Genomic DNA, 17,858 nt, shown 5'->3' with positions numbered 1-17,858 from the left:
CGCTGAAAACCAATAAAAACCCTGAAAACCATACATTTCACACCTGAGCCTCAACTCTCGCGGCCTGGTACCAAACGACTCACGGACCGGTACCGGTCCGAGGCCCGGGGGTTGGGGACCGCTGTTCAAGAGGATAATTTGAGTGTTATGACAAGCTGTGTTGACAGCCTTCAGAAGATGGTACACTGTAGTCAAAAAAGAGATGGACATGGCCAGCAACAATACCCAGGCATTGTTGTGCCTGTCTGAATTTTAGCTGCAGTTCCCTGATGTTAGCTAACAGGGGTGGCACCTGGTGTGGTTTTCGGCTGCTGTAGCCTATCAGCTTCAAGGTTTGACTTCAAGGTTCAAGGTTTACATTCAGAGCTCTTCTGCATTCCTTGGTTGCAACAAGTGGTTATTTGAATTACTCTTGCCTTCGAAGCACTCTGGCCAAGCTTCTTTGACCTCTGACAATAACAAGGGATTTTCAGCTGGTGCCAGCCAGTGGATATTTTTTCTCACATTGTGTGGGAAATACCAGCAGATAAGCAGTGTTTAAAATACTCAGACCAACCCGTCTGGTACCAACAGTCATGCTCCATTCAAAGTCACTTAAATCTCCTTTCTTCCACATTCTAATTCTTGGTTTGAACTTCAGTAAGATGTCTTGATCATGTCAACATGCCTAAATGCATTGAATTGCTGCAATTGGCTGATTAGATATGAGCGGTTGAACAGGTGTACCTAAAACGTCTGCTGTTACAGAGATGCTCAATAATGAGAGTGTTCTGTCTGAACACATACGCAATGTTTTGGGAAAAAAACCTGTTCATCAGAGAAAATGCTGTTTGTGAAAGTCTAATGCTCAAGTCTGACTGAACATGCAGTCCTTAGTCTCTAATGGACAGACACTTCATTGGAGTGTGCGTGGGTGAAAGAGCATTATAGTCTTTTAAATGATAAAAATAAAATGTGTCACCTTATATTTGTTTCTTTTCTGCTCTGTTTCTTTTTTCTTTCAGGCTGTCTTATTGTTGTGATTAAATCTGCCCCATGCCAGCCCAGAGAGCGAACACAGGGGACAAGCAGCACACAACCTGACCACATCAGCAGGCAGGTACTGGTTTTGTATTCTAACTCTTGTAGTTTCTTTTTAATGGTGCTTCAGGGTTCAGTATGTGAATGATTTTTTTTCCACAATGTTGTCAAGTTTGTTGTAATCACACATTTTAATTGTTGCCACAAATGTGACTCTTGTCATCAGAACAGCACAGGCACTGCTAATCATTCTGTGTCATCATTTCTTCGAATGTGATAATTCGCAGCTGTAATTGTATGCAAAATCTGTGAATACTGTTTGTTCTGGAATTGGGCTGTGAGTCAGAAGTCTAAAGAAAACAAGCAGAATAACACTTTGATTTTTACAAACCCTTGAATGCTTATCAGTTCTGACCTACCTGAGGCAAAAGGAGATGTGTTGAGAACGCAGATCCTGTGAGAACATTTTTCTGTTAATATCATTTTATTTGTATTTTGAAGCATTGAAGAAGAGCATTTAGTTCTTTCAGGTTATGACAGTTTTTCTGGTTAATGTAACTAAAAGCAAAACTAGGTGTAAAAAAACATTTTAGTTATATGAAAAAATATAAACAGAGGACGTGTCCTTGGTTTTGATCTTTTGCCAATTTGTCAGTTGCCTGTCGTTGCCTCCACTTAAAATTTTGCCAATGACAAAGACTTTCTTTATTATAATAACTAAAAAAGATACATATGTTGACGCTGCTCTTGCAAGCCACTTTGCAACCCAGCTTTACCACAGCACCTCTATTTCATGTTATTTCAGACTTGATCAGTGCCATTTCCAGTTGACTGTGAAGGCTGCTCTGTTCTTTGCCCCTGCTCTCCCTCCTTTTTAGACTTTCCAGGTAAAGCTTGCAGAATGACAGGGAATTCCTAGAACAGAGCTATACCAAATATAACTGCAGATGAAATAATAGTCCCATTTTCTCTAAATGACTGCAAATTTAACAGTTAAACAGGCTCTACTGGTTTATACCTCAGAGTTACGTAAATGCGGGTTAAAGGTTCATCGAAATTGATGCGTCTGAATCTAAATAGCATGTGTTCAACTTCCAAGCTCTATTTCTCAGCAACACCAACCAAAACTACTACCCTATATGATAAACACCCACAAATGTTTGTGTCCAGTAAAAGGGAGACTTTAACATGCATAAAGATTGTTGGTGCTGATCGGGTGTATGCAATTGCTTCAGGGTGTGACCTTAATCTTTGCCTTTCCTGGAAGGAAAGTATGTAGGAGATTTATGATGCACTTATAATCTAACTTGTATATCTAAATAAAACTCTTTTTCTTTCATGCTGAGAGTTGGACGAAATGATTGACAATAAAGATGAAGCTGCAATCAGCTTAGCTTAGTATAAAAACTTGAGATTGAAGAACAGATAACCCGCTGTAAGCTTTGAAGCTTTATTTTCCCCCAAACAATTTTTTTTTTTTTTTGGTTGGGTTTCAGTTAAGCTGCTTTTGACTCCTCCCTCGTCACAAAGGGTTGCTACAACAGGTAGCTCTGCATGTTTGATTTAGCACTTTTACACCAGATACCCTTCCTGATGCAACCACAATGAGTATTTGTGTCTCCAGCTAGAATCAAACAGCAACCTTTTGTTTGCCAAGGAAGGTTTCAGACATGTCAGGTATCAGTAAATGCTATTAATTCTCTGTTGCTGACTCTTTCAGATTGAGAGAAGGTTATGATATTGTCGACACCAACACTATGGTCCAGAGTTCTTCTGAAGTAGACATTAAATTGTAAATGTATTTATTTGCTGAATTACGTAGTACTTTGGCAAATAACTTACAGCATTAACTGTATTACTCTGGGTCAATTCACGTGTACGATGACGTTTGATATTCTCCACAGGTTGCTTTGCTGTAGCTTCTAATATACTAAACCATGTGAATGATTGATTAATGGTCACATTCAGTCCTTGTTTTAGTTTTCTTTCAGCTTAAGTGTTGATCGGTGCTAAGCGATTCCTGATAAAAAAATCAATAAAATGGGACACAGGGATGAATTAAAAAATACTTTTATTAACATGCAGCATGCATGTTTGCAAGGACAGGCATCCTGAAAACATTTAATTGGAGAACCATAGACCATAAAGTCTGTAAGTAATAGTTCATCAAACTATCCACATATTGAAGTGGAACAGACCAATTATTAATTATTTAAGGGTAAAGCTGGTATAGCTTTCCTGACTATTCTCAGATTAAGACAGTAACCAACCAAGAACTGACTGCTAACACAGCTTCTGTCTGTAACCAAAGCTTGATACATCATATTTATGTGGAACTGCATGGAACTTCACTGTTGTCCCGAAACTATTAAAAACTCATCCACATGTCATTAAGAGATATCTTCCTTCATTACCATAAATACATATCCTCCTGCCAAAAATGCTTCTCTTGGAAGAATACACTTAAATTAAAATTTCACAGGTCTACACTACCCAGTATGTTACAGTCTTCTGGGGGTTTTTTAAATACAGAAACTATATATTTTGTGAGTCTTGCACGAATTTCCTTATTTTTATATAAAAATGGGAAATATGTGCAGTTATTTACTGAAGCATGTGGAAGCATTTTGTACAGTTCTAACAAGCTTGAAAGTCGATGTGTTCTGAACACCTTTCTTCTTCAACACAGTCTGAACTCTCTCAGGCAAGCTTTTCTGTGATATCATTAAGTAGTCCTGACGAATAGTTCTCCGGGCTTCTTGGAGGACATTCCAAAGCTCTTTAAAAGCTGTGTTTTGTTCTGTTCTCTGCTGAGAAGATCCCACACTGCTTCAGTAACGTTGAGATCCAGCTCTGGGAAGCTGATCTGTAACTGATAATGTCGTAGTGTGTGCTTTTCCTATCCAAGTATGCACGTGATAACTTGAGAACAATGCGACGTCGGATTTTTAAATTCATACCACAAGTGCATCTGCTGGGAGGCTGAGGGGTAGAACTGGACACTTCTGTATTTTTGCTGTTTCTGAAGGACATGACATTTGGATAATTTTCATTTGCTGTAATTTTTCTTAGGCTTCCCACTGCTTCTTTGTACTCAGATTGTCCAGTTTCCCTATTATTTTTACACAGTGCACACAATGATAGACATATCTAGTTTTGTTGATGCAAAAATATTATTTTATGTCACACTGTGTTATCCTTGACAATTTTCAAAGATTGAGCTAAAGAAATATGAACATGTTTTTGGCTGCTAGTAACAAGTCCCTTGTTAGTTCCTTGCCGGTGCATCCCCTGGTGCCTTTGTCCATCCATCCATTCGCTTCCGCTTATCCTTTTCAGGGTCGCGGGGGGTGCTGGCGCCTATCCCAGTTGTCTTAGGGCGAGAGGCGGAGTACACCCTAGTGATGGGATTTCTGGCTCTTTTTAGAGAACCGGGTCTTTCGGCTCGGCTCACTAAAAAGAGCCGGCTCTTTCGGCTCCAAACAGGCTCTTCAGGTTGTTTTGTTGCTTTAATTAATTTATTATTAACAATAATATAAAATTATGCACAAAATGAATTACTAATGTAAAAAAAAAAAGTGGTTTTATTTATATATGTTTATATATAAATATATACGGTGGCCCCTAGAGACAAAGCACGTACAAACTCCAAAAAGCACGTACAAATTCAAAAACACATTTCTAGCGTTAACTGAACTTCCTAAACAGAGCTACCTAGATCACACAGTGGTGTGCGGATCGATACTGAAATATCGATTCTTCCGATACCAGCAATTTATGTTCTAGAATCGATTCTCATATTATAATATCGATATTTTAGTACTGTGGGGTAAATTTGTAGTTTTTCCATTAAAATGAACGCAGTGGAAAGAAACTATATTCGGATCGTCTAATTTGGAAGGAACTACTTCCTCTTACGCCTTTCATAGTCATGTGCGAAATACGGCTGTATAAATGTGTCGCAGCCCCTGGTGTGCGCACTCACAACAATGGCTGAGCGCAAACAGAGTCCTGTGTGGACGCGTTTTACCTCCACAAACAGCCCAGACACGGTTTGTGATATATGTGGCAAGACAGTGAGGTGTTGTGGCAACACCACTGACCTCGTCAAACACCTTGGAGTAAATCACATTACAGAATATGATAAGCTTATGTTGAGGTGAACTGAAGAGGAGGAGAGGGACGGGTGCTGCTAGGGCGAGACAGACGTCTCTCGCAGACGCACAACGTCAGTTTTTTTTTTTTATTTCTATATGATTATTCTGCATTATTAAGCAATAAAAACAAGTTGTCTGATGTCCTCTAATCATTATGAAGCAATATGGTTATGTTATTATTACAATTACATAATACAATTACATATTGTATTATAAATGCAATGAAACATTAAGTTTTTGTACAGAGTATCGGTATCGGATCAGTATCGCCGATACCACCCTGAATTTTACTTGGTATCGGATCGGAAAGGAAATCAGTGGTATCGCACATCACTAGTTGTTGTCCCTGGCTCTCTTTCTCTCTCTCTCTCCCTCTGGCTCTGTTCCTGTGCTACTGAGTGTAACTACCGCCCCTCCCCCTCTTCCCAGCGCAAAGCACAAGGCTCGCATGCTGGGTGAAGCGGAAAAAAGTGCGAGAGAGAGGGTGAGAGAAAGAAGAAAAAAACCCCCACGGCTCGCGATAAGGAGCCGGCTCGCGTCGTTCACGTCAAAGAGCTGGCTCTAAGAGCCGTTTCGTTCGCACCACATCACTAGTCCACCCTGGACAGGTCGCTAGTCTGTCGCAGAGCTAACACATAGACAGAGACAACCATTCACTGTCTTCTCATTCACTTCAGCAAACACACCTATGGGCAATTTAGTGTTAACCTAATTAAGTGTTTCCAATTAACCTATCCCCACTAACTGCATGTCTTTGGACTGTGGGAGGAAGCCAGAGTACCCAGGGAGAACATGCTGACTCCGCACAGAAAGACCCCGGCCTGATGGTGGAATTGAACTCAGGACCTTCTTGTGAGGCCACCATGCCAGTGTGCCTTTGTTTTTCTGTAATAATTCATAGGTTAGTGTTAAATATCTTAACAGACAAGAAATAAAAATCATCTTCTGAACTTTTGGAAGCAAAATATGAAGAAATGAGAGTTGTCTCATGATTTTTGCACAGTACTATATGTATTATCCTGTATGTCCCTGCACATCATTAGGTGTGGAGTCCAAAGTCCATTTAGAGTTGAAGTTAGGTTGGGAAATGAAAAAAATAACTCGGTGCAAAAGTGCCAAAAACTGCAGTTACTCTGATGGTCATGTGAGGCTGGCTCCAAAAGTGAATGTATCCCTCCAAATTCCCATCTCTGATATTTAGCCATGAGCAAACTCTAACCCTTTTGTGACTTCAAGAAGGAATAAGGCAGTGCCGCACCACTTAATAATATATTAAACTGTCAGCCTAAGAAAATAGATTTCAGTCCAAAACCTTAAACGATCATAATTAAAATGATATAAAACTGATTCATCTTTTGCTAAAATTAATTCTTCATTTTTGGGAGTTCTTTCATATTTCAGTAAGAAACGCTGGTGCGTATTTCTCCTCGTTGCAGGTTTGTTTAGAAGGCTTTGATTACAAAATCTGCCCCGAGTCTGACTGAACTTTTATCCTGAAGTAAGATAAGGGTCAAAGGGAAACCAGGCATCGTCAATAATACGTTTGTTGTCTCTGTCAGATTAGCTCTTTTATTTCGGTTGTGTTTTAAAGGCGTTTGGTCTGCCTCCCTCTAACTTTTGACAACTTAGAAGAGGAAGGCTTATTGTAGTCCCACAAGGCTTAATTATCCCTCCATCTGATAACAACCTGGTAAGAGAGGAGGTCGGCCAGAATGAGAACAGGAACCAAGGGAGGGGTGGGGGGTAGGATTAATGTAGATTGTCTGATATTACCTGGCCTCTGATCAAAAGACTGTGTTGGCAGGCGGAGCACATAATCCTCTTGATTTCGCCTGTCAGTGCCAAAAACTTCTGGTACTGTGTAGCTCAGTGGGTAGGGCAAGACATTACTGACCAGCCAATGGGAACTCTGCCATATCGTTTCCATAAACACATATCTTAAAGCATGAATCATATTAAATATTTCATCAAAATGCACAGGTAAGTACTGACCTCACAGCCCTAGAGCAGAGTGATTTTTTTTTCCTGTCATTTTTGTTTTTATAAATATTGACAAATTTTCGTATGATAGTACTAAGAGTTTTGTGGCATTTTAATATATCCATCCATTCTCACATTTTACTCGCTCTCTGTTGTATTATCTGTGGATCTTTGTGTCCAGAGAGAAAGCAATTTTGAGCAAATTTTCATCTTTAGTCATCATCTTTTTTTTCTCTTCTGAAGTGCATCTCTCTTGCAATAAGATGCAATAAGATAAAATATTATTAGAATGTTTTTTTTTCAACTCAAGGACATTTTCTCAAAAAAAAAAGGAAAAATAGACAAAAAAGTGATGTTTAAAAAAGAGAGCAGCTCAAAAGACACTGACAAAAGAAATGATGATTAAGATTATTATGATGTGTAGCATTATATATAATAGTAGCAGCTTTAGTCTAAACATACAAAAACCACCATATGCATATCTATGTATCTGTCTATGTCATATATGCTTAATGCTAAGCTTACTGTGCAGTCACACACATCAATATGTCCTCTACAGAAAACAAAGAACAACTTGCAAACAATCTATCAAGTGCAGATCCTGATGCCACATTCTGATGGACAATGTTTCTTTTAAAGCCCATTTTTTTTGTATAGATCTGTGCTTTTGTGTATAATCTAGTTTGAAAAAGAATCTATCCTTTGAAAGAGCTGTCCTAATGCTAAACTGCTTAATGGATAGAAAAAGCAGCAATTTGACTTACCTACAAAGAAAGTACCTAAAAGAAATCTACCCATATTTTGCAACATTACCAACCATGGTTAGTTACTATATCATGATAATTGATTTTTCTGACATTTGTCCCTATTCACTTTAAGAAACTTTCCCACAGTGGATTCACCTCCATGCTGAAGGTTACATTTTAGAGATGATCTCAATTGATGATATATGATTATATCAGATAGGAGGAGAGGAGAGCCGAGCGTCCATGTCTAATGATTCAAATAGCCGCTTTCACCTCTGTTGGGAAAAGTAATTATGAGAAAGTCACGTGAGGCTGAAAAAGGGAATGTGGATGAGGACAAGATCAGTGAAATGCACCATTCATCTTTTGCAAAATAATTTTTTTGCTGAAAAATTGCGACATTTGTTGACAAGAAATTGTTTTGCATGCAAAGCAATAATTTAAAAGTCTAAAAAAGGGACGTTGATTATAAGAGGAACATAAAAGAAGAGATGAGAAGAGTTCGATTCAATTGTGTGCAAAGATAAAAATTTAAAAAGTGCAAACTCATTGGAGTATGTAGGGCAGCGGTCCCCAAACCCCGGGCCTCGGGGTTTGGGGACCGCTGCCCAAACCCCGGTCCCATGTTTCATTGCACCATAGGTGCAATGAAACATTGCAGTGCAATGAAACACTGCAATGTTTCATTGCATTTCATAATACAATATGTAATTGTATTACGACCGTGAGTCGTTTGGTACCAGGCCGCGAGAGTTGAGGCTCAGGTGTGAAATGTATGGTTTTCAGGGGGTTTATCGGTTTTCAGCGTTATTTTGTTATCGTTTTTATCGTTAACTCGATTTTCCTTGGTCTTTTCATGTGTGTTATGAATAAATTTTCTTTTTTTCGGTACCGGTACTAGTTTTACTTTGTTGTATTTGCAATGTAGCTTGCCATCACCAGTGTGTGAATGTGTGTGTGAATGGGTGGATGACTGGATATGTAAAGCGCTTTGGGGTCCTTAGGGACTAGTAAAGCGCTATATAAATACAGGCCATTTACCATTTATTTATCCGCGACACCTTAAAGGCCGGTCCATGAAAATATTGTCGGGCATAAACTGGTCTGTGGCGCAAAAAAGGGTGGGGACCGCTGATGTAGGGGACACTGGGGTAGCATGTCCTATACAGTAGATCTGGAAATAACAAAGCGTTGTATGATGCAACACAAAGAAGGAACATTGCCAAAGTCTCCATTATTAAATAACTGTGAGCTGCTCTGTACAAACCTCAAAAATTTCAAGTTACATGACCTGTTAAACTGTTCACAGATACATGCATCAAAAGTTGGTTCAAGGAAATAAACTTGCAACCTTTGCTCATTTGTTAGAAGTGCTGCCATTGCTGTGCCTCACGTTTTATTCACCAAATAGAACCGCGTCACAAGTGTCAGAAGTCCAATTGTTATTCTAAGCAATGACAGACCTTCTCTGCATCAAATCATAGCAAGACTCAAGGTTTCTGTGGAGGTGAGGCAATTCACTTTAAAACACTGTGAGGAAACTGGAACATTTGTTTCCCAAACGCGATCAGGCAGGCTGAAAGTGCCCACACTGTCAGAGGATCCAGACATTTAGCTGTATTGGCAGAGAGACGGAGAAGCAATTTGATCACAGATGATGTGAAAAATGCTTAATTTACCCTTGTTAAGGGACTTCTTACAGATAATGTAAATAAAGAAGAAGAGTCAGAAGAAGGCTGTCCAGCAGAGGAGTCAGGAGTCTCCAAACCGCTTCTTGTGGAAGGAAACAAGGTCAGATTGGCGAGGTAGTCTGAGACTAACATTTCACTGTGATTGACTGAAAAAGGTTTTAGATTTTAGGTTAGTTTTAGATTACTGGCAGTAACAGAGAGGTGTGTGTAAGTGTTATCTACACTGAAACGAGTGGGGAGAATATTCAACATTATGGCTATCATAATTTAGACCCCTGCAGTGAATCGACATCTTCCTGACCAAGGAGCATTACGGTCCTTGGAGTCATACTATTCTGACTGGTTTATATATTTATTTATGAGTATCCATGTCTTAGACCAACGTGCGCTGACTGTCATGGAATAAAAAAGCAGCCACAAAAAAATCCGTCAGTCAGATTTTTCCTACAGAAGCCAATATAAATGAATGATAAGCAATGATAATGCTGTTCATAATGAGCAAATTAGTTACTTAACAGTTCAGTAATCACTGAGTGGGCCATAAATTTGAAGCCAGAAGGACAATCAGATGGAAGCTTATCAATCCTCCATGTATATCAGCACCCTGCTGAACTGTGAAGAGCACACGAGTCAAACACATGGTCTGTGACATGTGTTCGACGGTGTTTCAGATCAGGGATTATTGCGTTAATTAGCATGGATATGCTCTTCAAAAACTGAAACCCGTCAGTGATTGGATCAGATAAGCATTTGACATTCAGAGCTTGCTTTTACCCCTCTCTTTGCAAATCCCAGGGAGGATTTCATAACAGACGCCTGCCTGCTACTGAGCTGTCAAATTCTATTTTCTTCTTTACCATTTTTACTGTCTGCAGTAGTGCTGTGCTGTGTATCAGTGTTAAGTTGTTGTAGAGTAGTGCCATTATGTTTTCCAGCTGAATATCGAGTAGTATTTCTAGACTGTATATAAAAGATGAATATAGCCTCTGGGTCTGAAAAGTGAAGCCAAAGGGGAGCTTCTTTAAACCTGCATTCTTCCTAATAACCAGCAGAGGGCGACTTGTTTGGTTTCAGAAAGTTTGTGTACGGAAGTCAAGTGTCCTTTTGTCTTAGTTTCTGTTGGATTCTTGCCTTTTCACTACTTTACACCTATGACTTAGTGAAACCCCGTCAGCCTGAGTGATCTTTGTCCTCACCATCCTCTGTATTTTCAAACTGTGGATCTGATTGTGATGTGCTGTTTATCTTGCAACCTCTTAATCACAAGTCATTAGTCAATGGCCAATACCTTCTTTCTGAGTCTTTGAATTAACATATTTTAATAATGGTAATTCTCTTAGTATTACCCAAAAATGAGTGACAGAGCCCATAATGTCATCAGAACATTTTTCATTAAGGTTAGAGTCAATTCCTGTTTTCCCACAGACAGGATCAGATGTCTTTTTGCAGCCACAGGTATCACCTGCTGGTGGTTCATCTTATATATTATCTGGAGATGTAAGTGAACTTCAATGTCTCTTTTTGTGCTCTATGTCCAAGTCTCCTTCCTTTATTCACTGCACATCACTTTGTGATCAACAATTGCTTTCTATTCTGGATATTCCAGGCTCTGGCATTGTAGGTAACCCTTGTTTATTTTGAACTCTATCATGTTATTCAGCGATAGTTTTTCTGTGTTTTCTACATTTTTGACAGGGTTATATTGTCTGAAACAGAACACAACAAATTTTCACTCTACTAAAATTATAGTTGAGTGATTTTTGCAAATATGAGCACGCTGCCAGTCCCCTGACTACATAGAAAACAAAAATTTTGACAATTTAACAAACAGTGCCACAAAAGAAAACATCATTGAGTAAAAATACATAAAAAAAAATCTGGTGCTGTTAGGGCTCTCTCACTCAGACCAGAAAATGGGTTAGTGACCCCCTGGCAATCACAGTTGGCTCGGGAAAAAAACATTCCCCAATCAGTTGGTAAATGGTTGCTGGAATTCCCTGGCTGCTGATACAGTACGTAAAACTGGTCACAAAAAGGGTGCTGCACCAAAAACCTCTTTGTAATTGGTTTAGGTGTTGGCAGGTTGCCATGGTTGGTTGTTGCATAGACGATGCAAGCTTGTCTGCAAGCACTTGCCAACTACTTACCAAGTGGTAAGGAGATGTTTATAGATATGTTGTCATCTTCCAGGCAAACTGTGGGGAACCACAGCAACCTGACAGTGACCTCCATACGCCTGTTTGCAACCAACTTCAACTAGTAATAACCAACAGCCAGTCACCAACCAGCTGAGGAATACACATTTTTTTCTAGAAACCATGACTGCCAGGGGGGTAGCCGACCCTACCGGCTCAAAAATTGTTAGCTCCTCCTCTTCAGCAAAATATTTAGTCAATATGATAACCTTTGAACATTAGAAACTTTCAGCATTCATTCAATTTGATTGCAACAAGCACCAGCATCTGGACAGTTGGTAGTGCACTGCAAGTAGTGCAAGCTTAGGTAAGGCCACAGCTGTTCTAACTAAAACAAATAATTCCTTATTCGAGGAAGACATTTTGAGATGTCACGGTAGGAAGACCACATGTGTAAATTAACAATAACAGATTCTTAACGGTTTAGGGTTATTTAAAAAACAACTTAAAGGACATTTTTTTAATCCTTAAGATTTATTTAACACTTTAAATAATAAGTATGATCAAATACTTTTTAACAAAAGAGAAATTCTTGGTAAAATGACTACATAAGTGATGTAAAGGAAGATTTACTTCTCATTCCAGTGCCCTTACAACTCGTACTTTTCGCCATCTATCTTGAGTCATTTCAGAAGAGAAAAACAGTAAAAGGCTCTTGAATTCTCAGAGTGAAAAGCTGCTGTCCATCTTCTTTTTTCCCCCCAACTGTCATATGTAGACAAATAAAAGTATGCTGGCTTCTTTCATTCTATTATTCTGTTACCCTTGACTTCATTGAGTAAAACAGCCCTTAAGGGCATTTTAAAAGTAGAAGCATAAAGCAGAAATGCACTCAGCATCTAACTTTAAGTGTGCCAAACTGCAATTTGAAATGAACTTTACACAACTAACCAGATATATTCTTTGCTTACAATAAAATAGTGATTTTTCTTTTTTACTTTGGCCCTCCAGTATGTGAAATAAATTTGAGAAATGATTCTAGTTTGCATGTAAGTGACTGAGGGGGCCTTTGGGCTATTTTTAATCTGAAAAATATGTCCTGCGCTAAATTGGTCAGTCTGTTTCTCTTATTCATATTTCCGCCACAGTTGGCCCACTGGTGTGGCAATGATGATGGAAATTTTTATATATACTTTTTAACATTATAAGCTTTCATTGTATTGTAATTTTTCACTTTTAATGCAGTAAACTTCCTGACAGAACTAGAGTAGAAAGATTTATGGCTACAGACAGTCATTGATAGATGCTTATTGCCCAAAGATAGATATATCGATACATGAGGACTCTTTTAAGAGCTGGCCGCCCAGCCAATCTGAGCAATCAGGGTAGAAGGTATTTAGTCAGCGGGGTGACTGAGGACCTGAAAGCACTCCTGCATTAGTCTGTGGAGAGAGGCAATCCTTCCAAAAGGAAAACATTTTATGTAGCACTCCACCAATATTTGTGTCTTTGTGGTAGAGTGGCTAGATGGAAGCCACTCCTCAGTAAAAGGCAGATAACAGCCAGCCTGGAGATTGCCAAAAGGCACCTGAAGGACTCTCGGACAATGAGACACAACATTTTCTGGTCTGAAGAAACAAAGATTGAACTCTTTTTCCTAAATGCCAAGTATCTTGTCTGGAAGAAACCAGGCACAACTCATCACCTGTCCAATACCATTTCTACGTTAAAGCATTGTGTGGAGATGTTTGTCAGTAGCAGGAACTGGGATACTGACTAGTCAAGGTTAAGGGAAAGATGAATGTAGCAATGTACAAAGATATCCTTGATGATGTCCTGCTCCAGTGCGCTCTAGACTTTCAACTAGGGCGAAAGTTCAGCTTCCATCAGGACAATGACCCTAAGCACACTACCAAGATAACAAAATGAGTGGCTTCAGGACTATTGGGTAAATGTCCACGAGTTAAATGGTAAATGGCCTGTATTTATATAGCGCTTTACTAGTCCCTAAGGACCCCAAAGCGCTTTACATATCCAGTCATCCACCCATTCACGCACACATTCACACACTGGTGATGGCAAGCTACATTGTAGCCACAGCCACCCTGGGGCGCACTGACAGAGGCGAGGCTGCCGGACACTGGCGCCACCGGGCCCTCTGACCACCACCAGTAGGCAACGGGTGAAGTGTCTTGCCCAAGAACACAACAACCGAGACTGTCCAAGCCGGGGCTCGAACCGGCAACCTTCCGATTACAAGGCGAACTCCCAACTCTTGAGCCACGATTGCCCGTTAACCAGCCAGAGCCCAGACTTGAACCTACTCTAGAGAGATCTGAACATGTCTGCGCACCGAACCTCCTGATCCTGACTGAGTTTGAGAGGTTCTTCAAAGAAAAATGGAAGAAACTTCCCAATAGGGTTTCCAAGTTTGTAGCATCATAGTCAAAGACTTCAGCATGTATTTGCTTCCAAAGGTGCTTCAACTAAGTATTGAATCTAGGCTGTGAATACTTATGTACATGTTATATATGTTTTTTCCAATAATATTTTTTTTCACTTTGTCGTTATGGGGTATTATGTGTAGAATTTGGAGGAGAAAATTTATTTAATTAATTCTGGTATAAAGCTTTAACATGAAAAAATGTGGAAGAAGTAAAATGCTGGTAATATTTTCCAGATATACTCTGCTTTAAATTTCAGCCTCTTAAGGTTCTTCTTCTTCTCTGTGCCCTTTGACTACTATTTCTATTCTGTGATCAGTCCCCAGTTCATCTATTTTCGGGTGTTAAAATATTGCCATATTAGTTACAAATTATATTTTAGTTACCAAAATAGTTTGGTTCCTTGACAGTCAATAAATGTAATTTGCGTAATGTTGGGTGAGCCTCACACACTTTCACAGTAGTTTGTGGTGACTTTTGTATCATTTTATACAATTTTCATTCCATTCACCATTCAGATTTGTCACACTGGATAGCAAAAAACAGGACGGTGATGACCAAAATTCCAAACTAGAGGCTTGTGGTGGGGCGTGGTCTGCGGTGCCGTGCAGGGAGGGCGGATGCACCTGCATGGCATCCGTAATCACGCCGGGTTAAAACACAGGGACTCAGGTGTGTGGGGGTTGTGTTGTGGTGAGATGTGAATAAAGACGGCTCTAAATGATACTCCGTGGTCCCGCCGTGCCTTATTCTCGCCACAAGGCTTAAAAACAGTAGTCATCAAGTCACGACAGGAACATTGACAGTAATTCAAGGAATGGGGAATTGAAAATGTTTAATTTTACAAGTATGCAAGATGCACCTGAATGCATCATTTTTTTCTGTCTGTTGAGACTTTGTTAGTTGGCTTTCAGGTTTCATTAAGAACACAGATTTCACAAGGCCTTCTGCTGATTCAGTCATTAAACTGTAGACTGCTTTAGTCACGCTTAACTTCGCAGCCGGTCGTGTTTGATAGGAAAGACACGCGAAAGGAAAGGTCGACCTCTACTATTAGTCTGTGAGTAGGTGGGACAAACTGCATTATTCCACACCAGACCCTATTTGTACACACATTGTTTTCTACATATCACCCTTTCCTTTCAGTGTTGGAATTCCCCTACTACACAAGCAAAGAAAAATGAAATCCATAAAAAGGTAAAGGATAAAAGCAGACAGCATACAGATTCAAATACAGTTTAACAGTAGAAGATTCTTTTCTTTCAGCTTGCAGGCATGCATAATATGAAGCAGAATGTGCTTAAACTGGGGCAGTATGGTTTGGCAATTGTTCTGAGATTATTGCATGCAAGATGATGCAAAGTTTGCCTTGCTGCGATGTTTAAAGATCCCAGTTGGCAGCTATATACAATACGCGGCTCCTCCAGTCCTAACAAGCTCAGCCTGTCTCTTCTGTTGGTGGCAGGTTTGCCAGACAGCCACAGGACCCAGTTTCAAAGTTTCCTGACAGATCCTTTTGATTATCGTGAATGTTGGCAGCATGAAACAAAAGGCATTACAGAGTTATTTTCTACGGGAACAAAGGCACTGGCTCACCACATTCTTAGAGCAGCTATAAAAAAATGAAACTCCCAACATACTTTAAAGGGGTTACAGTGGGAGTTGCTCTTTAAAATTACTTTTCTTTTGTCAGATCTGATGGTTTGAACCCAGCTGTCCTCAAGCCAAGGTCTCTAAAAATCAGAAAGAAGATGTCTGCGTGTTATGATCTAAGCAATGTTAGGAGCTGGTGGTTTCTTGTAGTCTGCAACAATATTTAGATGGGTGGTCAGATACTGAACAACCATCCCTGTGAATACTGAGTAATACTGAGTAGGTTTGCATTCATCCAGGTTATACAGCCCGTTCTCACTGCCGAGGCGTAACATCCTGACCATTTGTCACGTCCCGCGACGTTCCTGAGGAACGCGAAAGGTGACCTTCCGCATGCTTATGCTACGTGCCAGGTTATGGGTGAAATACAGTAGAATGATGGTCCCGCGGTAATATACGTTCCAGCCATGTATTCCAGCTCTAACCCTAACCAGCACTTTAATGACGTTAAATAGTGTTTTCCAAAGCGATTTAAGTAAAATGAACGAACATGTGTAGATTGATTCCAAACGGTTCTCATGTTTCCTCATTTTTTCCGTTGACAATTTGTCACCTAGCGTTGGGAGTGAGAACTTGTTGGGTTATAGTAGTGCTGAGAGCTTGAAAAAGGCAAATGGATATTTCGCCCTTCTTCCGAGAGGCTTCTTAACCTCTAGAACAGCCAGTGGCGAGTCCGAGGGACTGGGATGAGGGGGTCGATCCAAACATCTTCATATTATGTTGTTATCAGCTCAAGTTCATTTGGGACTTGGCTGTACTTTCAGGTAACACCAGTGTACCAGCAAGTTGTGAAGACCCCGTTCCTATATGTAATGGCAGCTTGGCAATAGGCAAAGCTTCTTGAGTAAATGAAGTTCAGGCTAAAAAAAAAAAATCCATCAAGGTTAAAGGTCAACCAGCACCCACCCTAAAACACCTCAACGGCTACTTTAAGGTTTTAGATAAATACTGCAAAGGTTAAACATGCTTCATGCACATCCTGAATATAAACAAATGAAGACAGATACTTAATACTCAAGTTTGAGTATACTTTTATTTCTGCATGTTAAGGCAACTATAGTAAAACTAACTAACTAAATAAATAATATAAAAATAAAGGAAGGAAGGAGGTGACATTCTGTGAATGAAACCTTCTTTCAGCTGTTCGCTTATTGACAAGATGTCACTCCTCATGTTTGATTTGGCAGATGCCATATGCCCGATGCACTTCTTGAAACAACCCCAAAGGGATCTGGGAACCAGGGATTTTTTCCTAGTTAGACAAGTGTGCAAACCACACTATTGGGCCACTGGGCAAACTTCAGAGACAAAGACTGCAAAAAAAAAAAAAGTGCAATTCAGAAAAAAGAACCCATGAAAGACACATATACATTAATAACTTTGCTCTCACATACTGTCAGAAGTAGGAGCCGTACTTTGCCTCGCATTAAATTAACTTCTTTAAATTTGGTTACTGCACTTTCAGTTAGATATTCACTGTAATTAAAATTTCCCCCAAATGTGCGTAGTCTATAACTGAAAATCAAAGGTTGTAAAATGCACAGACAATCTCAAAATCAGTTAGAAGTCACATTTATAGACCGTGTGACTCAACAGGACCCCCTGCAGCGTGAAATGTAAACAGTGCCTGAACATAGTCACCTGTGCTGCCAGCATGTCTGCCTTACTGACATGGTTGGAAATAGGTGTTGTTTGTCTTCTAATACCATTTAGAAGATATTTGCATATTTGATCTCAAGAGTTCAAATATGCTAATTTCTTTCCAACTCAGCCTTGAAAAGTGAAGCAGCATCACTCCTTCATGAAAAAATGTAAATTTTCATCTTTATTTTTGCTGTGAATTGAACAGGTTTGTTTAATAGAGTTATGCCGTCATGCCATTTCACAGAGGAGTCCACAGTAGAGTGTTACATAAAGAGGTCTCCCTAAAGATGAGAAACAGAATCACAGTGGACGAGATATCTGTGTCTTTGAACAAAAAAGGTGCCACATCAGATCACAAAGTGGAAGTGAGAACCGTACGAAAATGCAT

General features: G+C 39.7%; 1 protein-coding gene across 2 annotated transcripts in view; it reads left to right on the top strand.

Moving 5' to 3' along the window:
• Positions 1-17,858, top strand: part of LOC146705052 (alpha-1,3-mannosyl-glycoprotein 4-beta-N-acetylglucosaminyltransferase C-like) — a 95,515-nt gene that overhangs the window by 20,060 nt on the left and 57,597 nt on the right. For both annotated transcript variants that reach the window (XM_085462590.1, XM_085462589.1), the window contains exon 2: positions 1,005-1,099. The gene's annotated coding sequence lies outside the window, so the exon portion shown is untranslated. The remainder of the gene's footprint in view (positions 1-1,004; positions 1,100-17,858) is intronic.

Source organism: Copadichromis virginalis, linkage group LG7, assembly GCF_057382275.1.
Source record: "Copadichromis virginalis isolate Kocher_CV1m ecotype Utaka linkage group LG7, C_Virginalis_male_GT1.1, whole genome shotgun sequence".
Taxonomy (NCBI): Eukaryota; Metazoa; Chordata; class Actinopteri; order Cichliformes; family Cichlidae; genus Copadichromis; species Copadichromis virginalis.
The sequence above is the reverse complement of the archived record's forward strand: the minus strand, read 5'-3'. Positions and strand labels throughout refer to the sequence as shown.